Source organism: Zonotrichia albicollis, chromosome 9 (genome assembly GCF_047830755.1).
Source record: "Zonotrichia albicollis isolate bZonAlb1 chromosome 9, bZonAlb1.hap1, whole genome shotgun sequence".
Lineage (NCBI taxonomy): Eukaryota > Metazoa > Chordata > Aves > Passeriformes > Passerellidae > Zonotrichia > Zonotrichia albicollis.
In genome coordinates, this window is record NC_133827.1 from 110,416 (window position 1) to 123,520 (window position 13,105).

Consider the following 13,105-nt stretch of genomic DNA (forward strand, 5'->3'; position numbering starts at 1 on the left):
TATCAAAAAGCTACCTTGATAAGACATGATTTTTATCACTTTTCTTGTCTGATGAAGATGCCATTTTCACAAAAGCATTCAGAGAAATAGATTAGGACTTAATAGCACCAAAGCACTTGAAATCTTCTGGTTCAGATGTCAATCTTATTAGTGCCTCAGCCTTTTCAAGTAGCACAAAAGCTATTTACTTACAGACTGACACATAATAGCTTGCTTTATTCCTTCTCCCTCCCCTCGAAAGAGATAGTGTTTACTCAAAATCAGTTCCCTTCTTTGGTATAAATGCTAAGGAACACTATCTTCAAAGCACTACAGACATTCTTTTAAGCATTGACTGCTATTATTAGCTATTACTCTAGGCTTAAATGGTATTGAATTAAAATAATTGCTTAATGATAATATCCTTCTCACAGGACTTAATGGTTTTTAAATTGGGTTTTGGCAAATATGAGACTAGGCAAGGATGCAAGCCTGGATCTTTTCCAGAGGCCATTTAAATCAATGAAGTCATCAGGTTGTATAAATGCATCATGCCACAGCACAACAATTAACATTTGCTGGAATGCTTGCAGAATATTACTACAAAGTCTATCAACTATGGATTAAATGTACCTGAGATGCAGCCAGTTTCCTGACAAATAGAAGATGAAAGCTTTTTTTCTTTTAGATTGACTCTGCTGATCTAATATGCTGCAAACTGTAGAAAATGCCAGCAGGCTGTTCAACAAGTCTCTTTAAAATGGACTTTTCTATACAGATAGATTTTGTTAGATTAATGTTAGAAGCTGTAAAGAAGTCCAGTGACTACCATGCCCCTCTGCTCTGTATGAGTGGAAGATGGTATGCATGTTCCTATTCATACCCCTGTCCAACCTGAGTGGTGTGTAAACTGTTACATCTTGTCAAGGAGTGGCTTTTTAATGCATTTTCTGGGTTTTGTCATTTGTTATGACTTCATATTTCTTTTGATATTTCTCAAGATTCTGCCATTCAAATGAATAAAGTGCCTTCAGATGTCTAGGGGTCAAATCAAAGTGTGGTCTCAAATACCTGCAAGCTGGTATTTGTTTCTCCTGCTGATATATGGCTGCTGGGTCAATGGGTACATGCCTTACTTTCACAAAGCTGGAGATGTTTTAGATAATCTTAAAAGTAAATGAAACCAAACAGATCAACTCATTCAAGTTTCATGTCCTTTGTTTTTAAATTCTGAATTAATGAAAAAAATTCAACACATTGCTGGAAAAACAACCCTAAGGTTGATGGCAGAGTGGGAAGACATCAGAAAGGACAGGAATATCTGGGGGTTTGAGTGATGAGGACAAAGGAGTTGGTCTCAAAGAAGACAGTTTTGAGCTCATTAGTTTTATAGGCAAATTTTAGATCCCCCATTGCTCTTCTCTTTTGCTGTATGCATCAGGCAGTCCTTGACACAGAAAACAGTAATTTTGCTCAAGTAACATGTGATTTCAGAAAATGATGATGTTTATGTGTAGGGTGAGATTTGCTGCTCCCCTTCTCCATAGTGCTCTGAAGCAGCCATATTTTGTGAAAACATGAAAACCTTGTCCCAGAAGAAAGTAACTGCCCTCTGCAGGAGCTGATAATTACAGACAACAAAGCTGTGCTGCGGAATCTGAGCAGGAAATACCTGAATATATAATGCTTCTTTTTTCTTTTTGTGGACCCTCAAGCTGTAGACTGAGAGTTTCTAGGACTTTTGGTTCCTCTGTCTTGGAACAAAACACACACTCTGAAGTGGCAGTCACAGTGCCAGGAGATGCCTTGTGTGGCTGTTTCTGGGATGCACTGTGGTTCTGCAAGCAAAGCCAGGGCTCCTGTAGGATCCAGAGAAGGAGGGAGGACTGCCACCCAACAAGGCTGTAAGCAGCCTAATTCCCCACAGGCATTGTGAAGGAGGCTGCTTTGGAAAGATTCCTTCTTTATCTTCCTTTCTCACTCTGTTTTTTCAGACCAAGTTAATTATATTTGCATATGAAGTCACTGTTCACTCCTGTGAGGAGACCATAGGGAGCGATGGTTTTGGCTGGAAAGGATGCTGTGTTTGTGGGGAATGGAGGGCGGGATAATGGAGTGGGGCTGGGGCTCCCTTTTCCCTTGCTCCCTGGTGCTGTATTAAAGCTTGTTGAGTCCTCTGTCCTATGTAACTTCTCACAGAGATTTCCTTGCTGCTTCAAGGCTAACTTTGTTCCTGCTTTTTTAATACTCCTGCTTACTGCCATTTTGTAACCTTCCTCTACCTCAGGTAATTACATTCTGTCTATTGAAGATTCCTATTGCTGGATCAATAGAAGAAGTTTATTCTTCATTTCCTTTATAATAGCTATTGTACAACGCTTCAAAATGGCTGTTGTAGCTGGCTGTAATTCATCAGTGAATGAGCAATCCTGCAGCCTGAAAAGCATCCAAAGATCTTACAGGATGAAAAGTGATATAATCATTATTGGTAGCTCAATTGCTCCTTTGACATCTCCTATAAGTATTAGTTGAGAACTGGAGGGTTATCTGGGCCCAAATGTTGCTCCAATCAATTATCTGTGCATTTTCCCCATCCCATCTGATGATTGCTTCTGTTGCAAACTGCTGGTATCCTACAGTGTCCCTTGATTGAACTTCAGTCTGTGGGATTTTTTCTCTCGTTCCCTGCTGCTCCCCAGTCCTGCAGTGCCCCTGTGCTGAACTGGGCTCTCGAGGCTGGGATTGCTGCTTCCCTTTCTCTCTCCAGCAGCTGCTGTGTCATTGCAGCAGCATCCAGACACGGAGCAAGCTGGCCTCCAGCAATCCTGCTGGCAGCATTCTGATGTGTAAAGTTACGTGCCTGGTCACAAAGAAACTGTTGAAGCAATCTAATAATTCAGGCCTGATGATATCAGCATTTGTCCCTGAAATAGGAGACCTTCTCAGGATTTTGGGTTACAGATCACAGAGTGTTTTGTAGTTAAGAATTCTTGGGTCAAGTAACAGAAAAGGAAAAAAAAAAAAGCTATTATTGTTGCATGGCTTTGTGAAGCCAAGTATGTGCTTGATTTTCATTGTATTGAGCTGGCACCTCTAATGGCTCTGTCTCCTTAAAGGGTTTGGGAGACTGAGAGACAGCAATCACATCTTGAGCAGAGAATGATGCCTGAGCCACTGCAAAAAACAGGTGGAAATGTTTCTGCGCTGGTGGTGTTTAATACCTGAATTGTGATGCTTGAAAAGGCTGCTCATGTTTTGGGTAGTCATGGTAGCTGGGCCCTGTGATTTTAATGTTTTTAAATACCAACTCAAAATTGCACATCCCCTGGTGGAACCCAATGTGATGCTACTAAACAATCTGGCTAACAGATAATGAGAGCTGACATGACAGGTAGCTTGCAACGATGATGTTCCAAAGAAAAGCATAAAGGGATATGCCATTTTGATTAAGGATTTGTGAGAGATGTGAGATAAATTAACTTTTACTTAGGAAATGGGCAGGTGTCAGATTGAGAGGAGAGGTAAGAAAAGAGTAGAACCAAAATTTGGAAGACTGAGTGAGGCATGTTCTCCACAGTCCTTAAAAAACCTGAATTTGTCTTGTATATTTTTGTGATGATGAAAAAAGAATCCTCCAGTCTTTATATGAGCTACTACATGGAAAACCTATTTATAAAGCAATCTTCCTATTGCATCTGCATCACCATAAAACCTTTTGGCATAGCCTTTTTATAACTCCCATCTACATGTGCATCTCAAGAAAACTATTTGCTTCTGAGTATGATAGTGAGGTCTATTGAAAATATTAAATAATAAATTATGCAACTTTTCCATTCCCTTTCAGTGAAATGCTTAATAGACAAAATTCAAACACAGAGTTAATTCACCTGTAAAGTGCTTGGGCATCTGAATTACGCTTTTAATCTGCAGCAGCTGAGTTATGTCCCACTCCTATAATATTTCTGGAGGGGAGGCTGGACAGGTAGAATCTACTTCTTTTACAGATCGTAGGGATAACTTATGCAGACAGCTAACAGCCTGTTCTTACCAGGTGGAGAGAATTTATTGGAAGGGCTCAGGATCTTGCTCTTGCTGTCACTTGTGGGTGATTAGCTGGTTCTTCCCCCTCAAGAACTGATCCATTTGGGTTCAGCCCTGAGCTGACTGAAAGTGCTGCCTTCTGGAGACGTGGGCTTGCAGTGTGAGGGGAGGGCTGTGCCTGCTTGTGCTCCTGACCAGGAGGGATGATCAGGCTCATTTTAGCTAGCTCGTTTTTAATTTCTGCTGTTGGCTAACATCTGAACAGAGCAGGCAGAATATGGGCCAATTTATGTAAGCATGAAGACTGTCATGGTCTGATGTTTGTAAGGCTTGAACCTGCAAACTTTTCTCTGAATACTCAAGAGGCTACTCAGTGGAATGCAAGCTGGCAACTCAGCCTCCTGAGGACAGCAGGCATCTGTCCAGACTGTTCAATATTCTGATCTAGATAACCACGAGCTGAGTGTCAATTAAGCATATTGTTCACCTTACAGGGAAAAATATCAATATTTCTCTTTTCCTTGGGGCAGCTAGAGGTATAAAAAGCTTGCTGCTTGATCAGATTCCCACATCAGCTCCCATGATTCTCATTGTAAGCAGCGTCTCTCTTGATCTCTGCCTCCTACGCTGACCACTTGCTCTCTGACAGACAGAAATCAGAGGCTTGAGACATAACCAACTACTTTTGTCTGCCAATTTTCTCCAGCCCCTTCAAACTCCTGAGGAAAAGTACCAGGGGTGGTAATCATAAAGGGATTCACTCTGTAAATATCAACAGACCCTGAAGGTCATTATGTCTGTTAGCGGCTCAAAATGAGTTGTGAGAACAATCCTCTGAACAGACTTCTGTAAAACCCCCCCCATGTCAGGATTCCAGTCATATGGGGAACAGAAACAAATGAATTAAAATCAGAGAAAAAACCCCTCATTTGATAGCATGTTAACCAACATTTTTTAATACCTTAATACCTGAAAAGTCACTTGAGATTGTCAGATGAGAGACAATATGCAAAAAAGGCATCAATGCACATTCTGTAGTGTATAAGAGAGTTGCATGGTTAAATCTTACTTGGAAAAATGGCTTCAGTGAAACCTGTTCATTTTACAATGTCAGCTGATGGAATGGGAGATGCAGCATCCAGGTTTTATGTTGGATCCATGCAATTCTGTGTAGTATTTGTCTTCACTTTTAAATTTACTAAAGATGATCTGCATAATTACCAGTTGCTTTTCTAGTTAAACTTGACCTCAGACTGGGCTAGATGATTTTGATAAGACAAATTACATCTTGTCCTCAGGACAAGCGAATAAGATACTAACAGAGAAATATAAAGCTGGAAATAAATAAAATAATTTTACCTAATGGAGCAGCATAAAATGGGTGCATTTTACGGTCTTTGAGAAACACTTTCAGCTGCAATAATTTATTTCCACAGCTCACAGAAGCTACATGAATAACTAAGATTCTCTGATAGAAGCTCTATTCTATTAAGGAATCATCTTTGCATTAAAGGCAAAGAAGAATAAAAAATGTTGTGAAGACAAGGTAAAGCTATTAGCAAATCTCCATTCCAAAGTCTTTTCCTACTTGTAAACCATTTCTATCAAGGGACTAATTTCCTCTGTGCTGCCATTAGTGGATAATATTTTCCTTCAAATAATGGGCTATGGATGGTGACTAACCACAAATGGTAATATTCTCTCTTTTAAAGACCTGCACAGCACACTTTAATGTTCTGCCATGGTGCATTAGAACATTGACTGTTTCCAATGTGAAAACGCGTTTGTTTAGAAAAACCTCTCTTCCTCTCTCATTACCTCTCTCAAAACAGCTGAATGAGAGTGGAGATTCTCCTAAAGTTCCAGTTGTCCTGAACTTCAAATGTGTGTTCTACAGTTAGCAAACCTTGGAAGAGCACTTCACATGCAGCTTATGAAAAAAGACAATAAAGTGTGATGAACAAGGCAACAGGATCTGTGCATACACTGTGAGATTTGTTACTGCTCACGTTGCTGGGCTGTGCAGACAAGCACACAAGATAAACTGGGCTGGGATTAACCAGGTGCAGGATAACAGCATTCTGTTATCTGTCTCTGACAAATTACAGGCTGCTAGCTGCAATTGCCACTTGCAGATAGCAGCCATTTAGTAGCAAACTGTGCTTGTTTTTTTCCCGCTAAAAGCCTGAAACAAGGGCATGTTTATATAAGTACATTGAAATATGAAATGCTTTGGGTCCATGTAAAGGAAATGTAAACCTTCCTAGCCTTTCATTTCCTATCAAACATTTACTGCATTGCAGGTCTCTCCAGCTCAGGAACAATGACAGTGCAGCACACCCCATGCACACCCTGCTTTATAGTGTCACAGTAATGTATGTCTGGGGCCTTCTTCAAACCTGTGTTCTGCTTTTGTAGAACTGGTTTTGATTAAAGAGAATACAGAAACATTTTTTTAATGGTTTGAAGTGTGACAATTTATGAGGGAAAGTAAATGCTTTACTCTTGAGTGTTATTGCAGGATTCATTGCTCTGGAGTAAATGTCCCTGCTCACAACTGAGCTTGTGTGGTGGAACAAGCACAGCCCACAACACTGAATTTCCTGACTTAGCTTTGAATCATTCTGTTTTCAAATAATTTCATGTTTTGAAAACTGAAACTGCAAAAAACCAAGCGCTACTGTTTTGCACTTCAATGCCATGTCACTTTCTTTTCTAGAATTGTCTTAAATGACATACAGTCCCATGTCCTAACTTTAGGGCATAAATTAGGGGATATTTTTACCCACCATCAAGTGAGAAAAACAAAGCCTTTTGTCCAGGTTTAGAGCAAATTTGGGGAAGAATCCCCCCAAAGGAGCTCTGGTGGGAAAAGCAGATCCAATCGGCCCCTCCCCCCAACTGGTCCGGGAGGAAAGAAAAATACCTCCTTGGAGAAAGGTGGAAAAAAACCCCCTGTTTATTAAACAATAAGACCAAAACAGTATCAAAACAATGAGACCCCTTGCCACTCTAAAAGAGATGACAAACTGAGAAAAACCCCGGGTTCAAGCAGCAGCTCACTCAGTCTCTGATCAGTCTCTCAGTGCTGGAATTGTCGCAGGCCAGGGCCGGCCCGGTGGGCCACAGCTGCAGCTGCCGGTGCTCTCCTGGGTGTTCAGTCCAGAGCAGTTCCAAGAGGTCCAAAGAAAAGGGAAAAAACAGTCCAGGGAACTTCTTTGCCTCAGCTAGCTAACACTAACTAAAAAGCAAAAGAAGAGCTCTCTGTCCCGCTGTCTGTCCGCAGACAACACAGTCAGGAGCAGGAATGTGGAGGAGTGAGTGAGTGTCTGAAAAACAAAACTGCGCGCTTCTTCTCTCTCCCCCTTCACTCTCTGTAACACTCTTAAAGGTACAAAACTTATTATTATTCAACATAAACAGAATGAGACGATTGGGGATAAAAGCATCATATAGTCAACCCAGGACATTCCACCCCTTATCCCCATATCGTCTGCTTACTACTAAAACTAATATAAATTCTAACTCTACAAGTACATACATGATACATCCATTATACAACTATACACAGACAACGGTAATAACATTCAGGAAACAGTGATATTTATACAGGTTTTATCCAACAATCAGGTCTCCCTGAGGTACACATCGTGTTCTTCCATCTTTTTGCATTATCCACCACGTGCAACCTGGTCCCTGAGCAAAGACAACCCCACGAATGGGTTTGTCTGTACTCGAGGCAGAATTGATCCACACAGTCTTCCCTAACAAACCTCTGACATGTACCACTGGGACTTTGTCTCCATCTACTCTCTGCAAAGGCTCAGATTGGGCAGGGCCGACTCGGTTAGTAGAGCCTCGGGTGTTAACTAACCAGGTGGCTTTTGCCAGATGCTGATCCCAGTTCTTGAAAGATCCCCCACCTAATGCTTTCAATGTGGTTTTTAACAGTCCATTGTACCTCTCCACTTTGCCTGCAGCTGGTGCATGGTAGGGGATATGGTACACCCACTCAATGCCATGTTCCCTAGCCCAGGTGTTGACAAGGCTGTTCTTGAAATGAGTCCCATTGTCTGACTCAATCCTCTCAGGGGTGCCATGTCTCCACAGAACTTGCTTTTCCAGGCCCAGGATGGTGTTCCGGGCTGTAGCATGAGGCACAGGGTAGGTTTCCAGCCATCCAGTGGTGGCCTCCACCATGGTCAGCACGTAGCGCTTGCCCTGGCGTGTCTGGGGCAGTGTGATGTAGTCAATCTGCCAGGCCTCCCCATACTTGTACTTGGACCACCGCCCACCGTACCAGAGGGGCTTCAGTCGCTTGGCCTGCTTGATGGCGGCACACGTCTCACAGTCATGGATAACCTGAGAGATACTGTCCATGGTTAGATCCACCCCTCGGTCTCGTGCCCACTTATAGGTGGCATCTCTGCCCTGGTGGCCTGAGGCATCATGGGCCCACCGAGCTAAGAATAACTCTCCTTTATGTTCCCAATCTAGGTCTATTTTGGACACCCCTATCTTTGCGGCTTGGTCTACCTGATCATTGTTTTGGTGCTCCTCATTAGCTCTACTCTTGGGTACATGGGCATCTACATGGCGGACCTTCACAGGCAGCTTCCCTACCCTGGTAGCAATGTCTTTCCACTCTTCAGCAGCCCAAATTGGCTTTCCTCTACGTTGCCAGTTAGCCTTTTTCCACCTCTCCAGCCATCCCCACAGAGCATTGGCTACCATCCATGAATCAGTATAAAGGTAGAGCTTTGGCCACTTCTCTCTCTCAGCAATGTCCAGGGCCAGTTGAACAGCTTTGAGTTCAGCAAGTTGGCTTGATCCACCTTCTCCTTCAGTGGCCTCTGCCACCTGCCGTGTGGGGCTCCATACAGCTGCTTTCCACTTCCGGTTCATTCCCACAATGCGGCACGACCCATCAGTAAAGAGAGCGTATTGTGTATCTTCTGCTGGCAGTTGGTTGTATGGTGGAGCTTCTTCAGCTCGTGTCTCTTCTTGTTCCCCTTCATCAGAGAGACCAAAGTTTTCACCTTCGGGCCAATTTGTAATGACCTCCAAAATCCCAGGGCGATTCAGTTTACCTATATGGGCGCGCTGAGTGATGAGAGCAATCCACTTGCTCCATGTAGCACTGGTGGCATGGTGAGTGGAAGGAACCTTGCCTTTGAACATCCACCCCAGCACTGGTAGTCGGGGTGCCAGGAGGAGTTGTGCTTCAGTGCCTATTACCTCCGAGGCAACCTGGACTCCTTCATAGGCAGCCAGGATTTCTTTCTCTGTTGGAGTATAGTTGGCTTCAGACCCTCTGTAGCTTCGACTCCAAAATCCCAGTGGTCGACCCCGAGTCTCCTCAGGCACCTTCTGCCAAAGGCTCCAGGACAAGCCATGGTTCCCGGCTGCAGAGTAGAGCACATTCTTCACCTCTGGTCCTGTCCTGACTGGGCCAAGGGCTACTGCATGAGCAATCTCCTGCTTGATCTGTGCAAAGGCTTGTTGCTGCTCTGGGCCCCAGTGGAAAGTGTTCTTCTTACGGGTTGTTGTGGTGTGTTGCAATATCCTGTTTTACCTTCTCCCTTCCCCCTCGCCCCTCGCTGAGTGTGCCCTGTCAATCAGGCTAACATACCAGCAAGGCGTCGTGTGATAGGTGACCCTAGTACCTGGAGACCCTGCCCCTTCACCTGGTTGGTGACTCACCTGTCCCCTCCCCTTCCCCTGTCCTGAGCTTAAAATGTGAATGAGACCATGCGGCTCTATTCTGTTATCAGCAGTAGCCCAGTGCAGACGTATCTGTGCTCATGGAATAAACATCTGGCTACCTTCTAGCAGAATCCGCTCCCTTCTTTTCTCCACCATCGCCAGAAGCTCTCTCCTGAGGAGAACGGAGTCCTGTCTTGTGCCCCGCTGCACTCTGCCGCCAGCCAAGGTATCGCTGGGGTGAACACCGCAGTGCTGCCTCTGGCCCAGCAGCGAAGGTCAGAATTGGCCTAGGCACCATCTAACTGGTTATATTGGGATACTTATTCCAATATATTGGCGTCCCTGTGGGTGGCTCGACCCTGAGCCGGAAAACGGACTCGCAGTTCCTCAGAGAAGCTTCTGCCAGCCGTGCATCCAGCTGAAAGGAGCCTGGCTTCAAGACTCCCAGCTAGAGACTTTGGGAATACTCCCAGAAAAAGTTTCGTGGACTGTTCGGTGCCTTTGGAAAGCCCTGCTTCATTGTGGTGAACAGATTTTCCAGAGGAAGAAAAGGGTAGCTTCTCTTACACCCAGAGAGAAGTCCTTTTCCGGTGGAGACCTGCCTGTACCCAGCCTACAGCTTCCATTTCACGTGAGTATCTCTGCCTTCGGTAGAGCAGAAGCTCAAAAACAGACTCTGCCGCGAGTTCTGTTCCTTTTTTGCCTTTGCATTTTGGCTGCGCAGCCCCACAGACGAGAATTCATAGCGTTCTAGTTTAGCTTTCCTGCTGCGTGTTTCACTGTTTTTTAGAATTCGCGCCGGAGCGGGATCGCTCTCTGCCCTTCCCCCCCCGGCTCAGCAGCGTGTTCAGACACGTGTTAGGAGATTTTCTTTCTCTTTCTCTTTGCGGGGGAGGGGGGGGCTCTCTTTCCACGTGGCCGGGGGACCTGCGGTGTTGGGAGTGCTCTGCACACGCGGCGGCGGGGGGGGGGGCGTCCCGGTTTCGGCTGCCACGTGGAGCGGCTGCTCTGTCTGCTCCGCGGGGGTGCTGCATTCCACCGCGGGGGAGGCTTTGTGTCTGCCTCTGTTCGGCAGGGCGTGCCCTGCTGCTGCTGCCCGGGAATTTTAAAAGCAGTATATACAGCTGCATTGTGAAGCTTTTGTCTGCTCGTTATCGCTTTCTATCTGTGGTTTTTTTTTAGAAATTGGTAGCTGATTTTAGCTTTGTTTTTGGTCAGGCGGGATTAAGTACTCTGCTTTTTTACATCTATCATGGGTTCCAAACTTAGCATTGTACAAAGGGGAGTGTATTATGATATTGTTAGCATTTTAATCAAGAGTAATGTGAAATTCTCTAAAGGAAAATTGAAACAGTTTATAAGATGGCTTTTTCTGCAGTTCCCAAACATTTCCCCTGAAGAAATCCACAATATTCAATTCTGGGATAAAGTTGGGAATGAATTGATAACCTTAGGACAATCTGGCAAATTACCCTCAGCTAAATTTGTGTTCTGGAGTTTGCAAATTCGAACAGCATTGCTCAAACAAAAGGAAATGGAGAAAAAGCCAAATGTAAAGCCATGTGCCTCTGCTCTCCCTGTTCCTCCCTCTCCCTCTAAAACCCCTAAACCTCTTTCCCCAAAAAAATCCCGAGCATGTGTTAGCTTTTCGGAGAGCAGTGATGTCCAAAATGGCCCCCAGTCCCTAGGGGGTCCACAAGATGGTGGATGCCACGTGGCATCTTCCCAAACCTGGTCTTCTTCTTCCCAAAATCCTCTTAAGCATTTCAAAATTCCATCCCCATCCCCCTCTCCTCCTGTTCCTCGTGACACCTTCCCCCCTCCCCCCGCCTTTCCTGCAGTACCCTCAGCTCCGCCCCTCTACTCCTCCCAGGGAGCGGTTGCTGACGTAATGTCACCAGGTGACCCCGCCCCCTGTTCCCACGGTATCCCCGCCCCCTGCCAGCCCCTTGACCCCGCCCCTTGTTCCCATGGTTGCCCCGCCCCTTGCCGGCTCCCTTTCCCCGCCCCCTCCCCGGGTTCCCACGGTGGGGACCCACCCACTGCCTGTCCCCAAACCTGTAGCTGTGATCCCAATGCTTCTGATTCAAGGGATACAGAGCAGGGGACAGCAGACCCAATGCATGGTGCCATGTTGTCACTGGCTCCTGTTACGTTTCAGCCTGCAGCTCAAGCTGGAGCAGCCCCAACTGCTAATTGGAGTTCTTTTGGACGACAATTGATTAAAGAGATCTGTAAATCTCATAAAGAATATGGTCCACACAGTCCATATTTCCGTGGCCTTTTAAATTCTGAATTAAGTAGGACTGTTGTGGTTCCACATGATTTAAAACAAATTTTTTCATGTCTCATGACATCCACGGAATTCAAATTATGGGAATCAGCATTGAAACAACTGCTAAAAGATGCTCTCCCAAGCTTACAGGCTGATCCAAACACAGCAAAAGACAACAATGGTAACCCCATTACTATTGACCACCTCTGTGGTGAGGGTCAATGGTCTTCTCCCTCAGTCCAAGCTGCTGCAATTCCTGCAGAAACACTTGAGAAAGTAAAGGAAGCAGCTGAAAAGGCATTCTTTTCCCTCCAACCTGAGGGGCCTTTTGAGCCCTATAGTAAAATCAAACAACTACCATCAGAGCCTTTTGTGAAATTTGTAGAAAGGCTAACTAGAGCCATTGAAATACAGGTTAAACAAGAAAATGCTAGAGAAGCAATTTTAGAAGAAATAGCGTTTACAAATGCAAATGAACAGTGTCGAGCAGCAATTCTCAGCCTTCCTATGGAACCTTCCCCTACATTAAAAGATATGCTTCTAGTCTGTAACAGGAAAGTGCCTCTGATGAGTGTTGCTGAAGACTCCAGACCAAGGCTGCTGCCAAGACCACCTCAGCGTGTTGCTGTTGCCAGCCCTGCACCTTCTCTTTCAGCACAGCAGTACCCTGGGCAGCAGCGGAGACCAGCGATGGTTGAGCCCACTAAACCATGCCTGCTTTGTAATAAGCTAGGGCACTGGAGTAACCAGTGCCCCCTGAAAAGGGAATTTGATGAATTTAAAAATAGCAGGGGAGGAGAACTGCAAGCCCTCCCTGGGGGTCAACAACAAAAAAACGAAGAATAAAGCGCCAGCCTGCCCGGCGTGCAGACATAAAAGGAGCAGGCCAAGAGAATAAGGGTAGCAAAACAAATCAAGCGCGCGATAATATTAACATTTGTGTAAGTGAAGCAGGTGCTTCAAAGACCAAGTCTGCTAGTCCACTGTTGAAAGTGAAACAAAATAACCTTTGTTGTGATTTAAGTGATTCTGTATTAACCGCATCTTCTGTCAATGAGCTATACAGGTTGCAGCTGACAGAGTCACTCCACCTGAAGGACACTG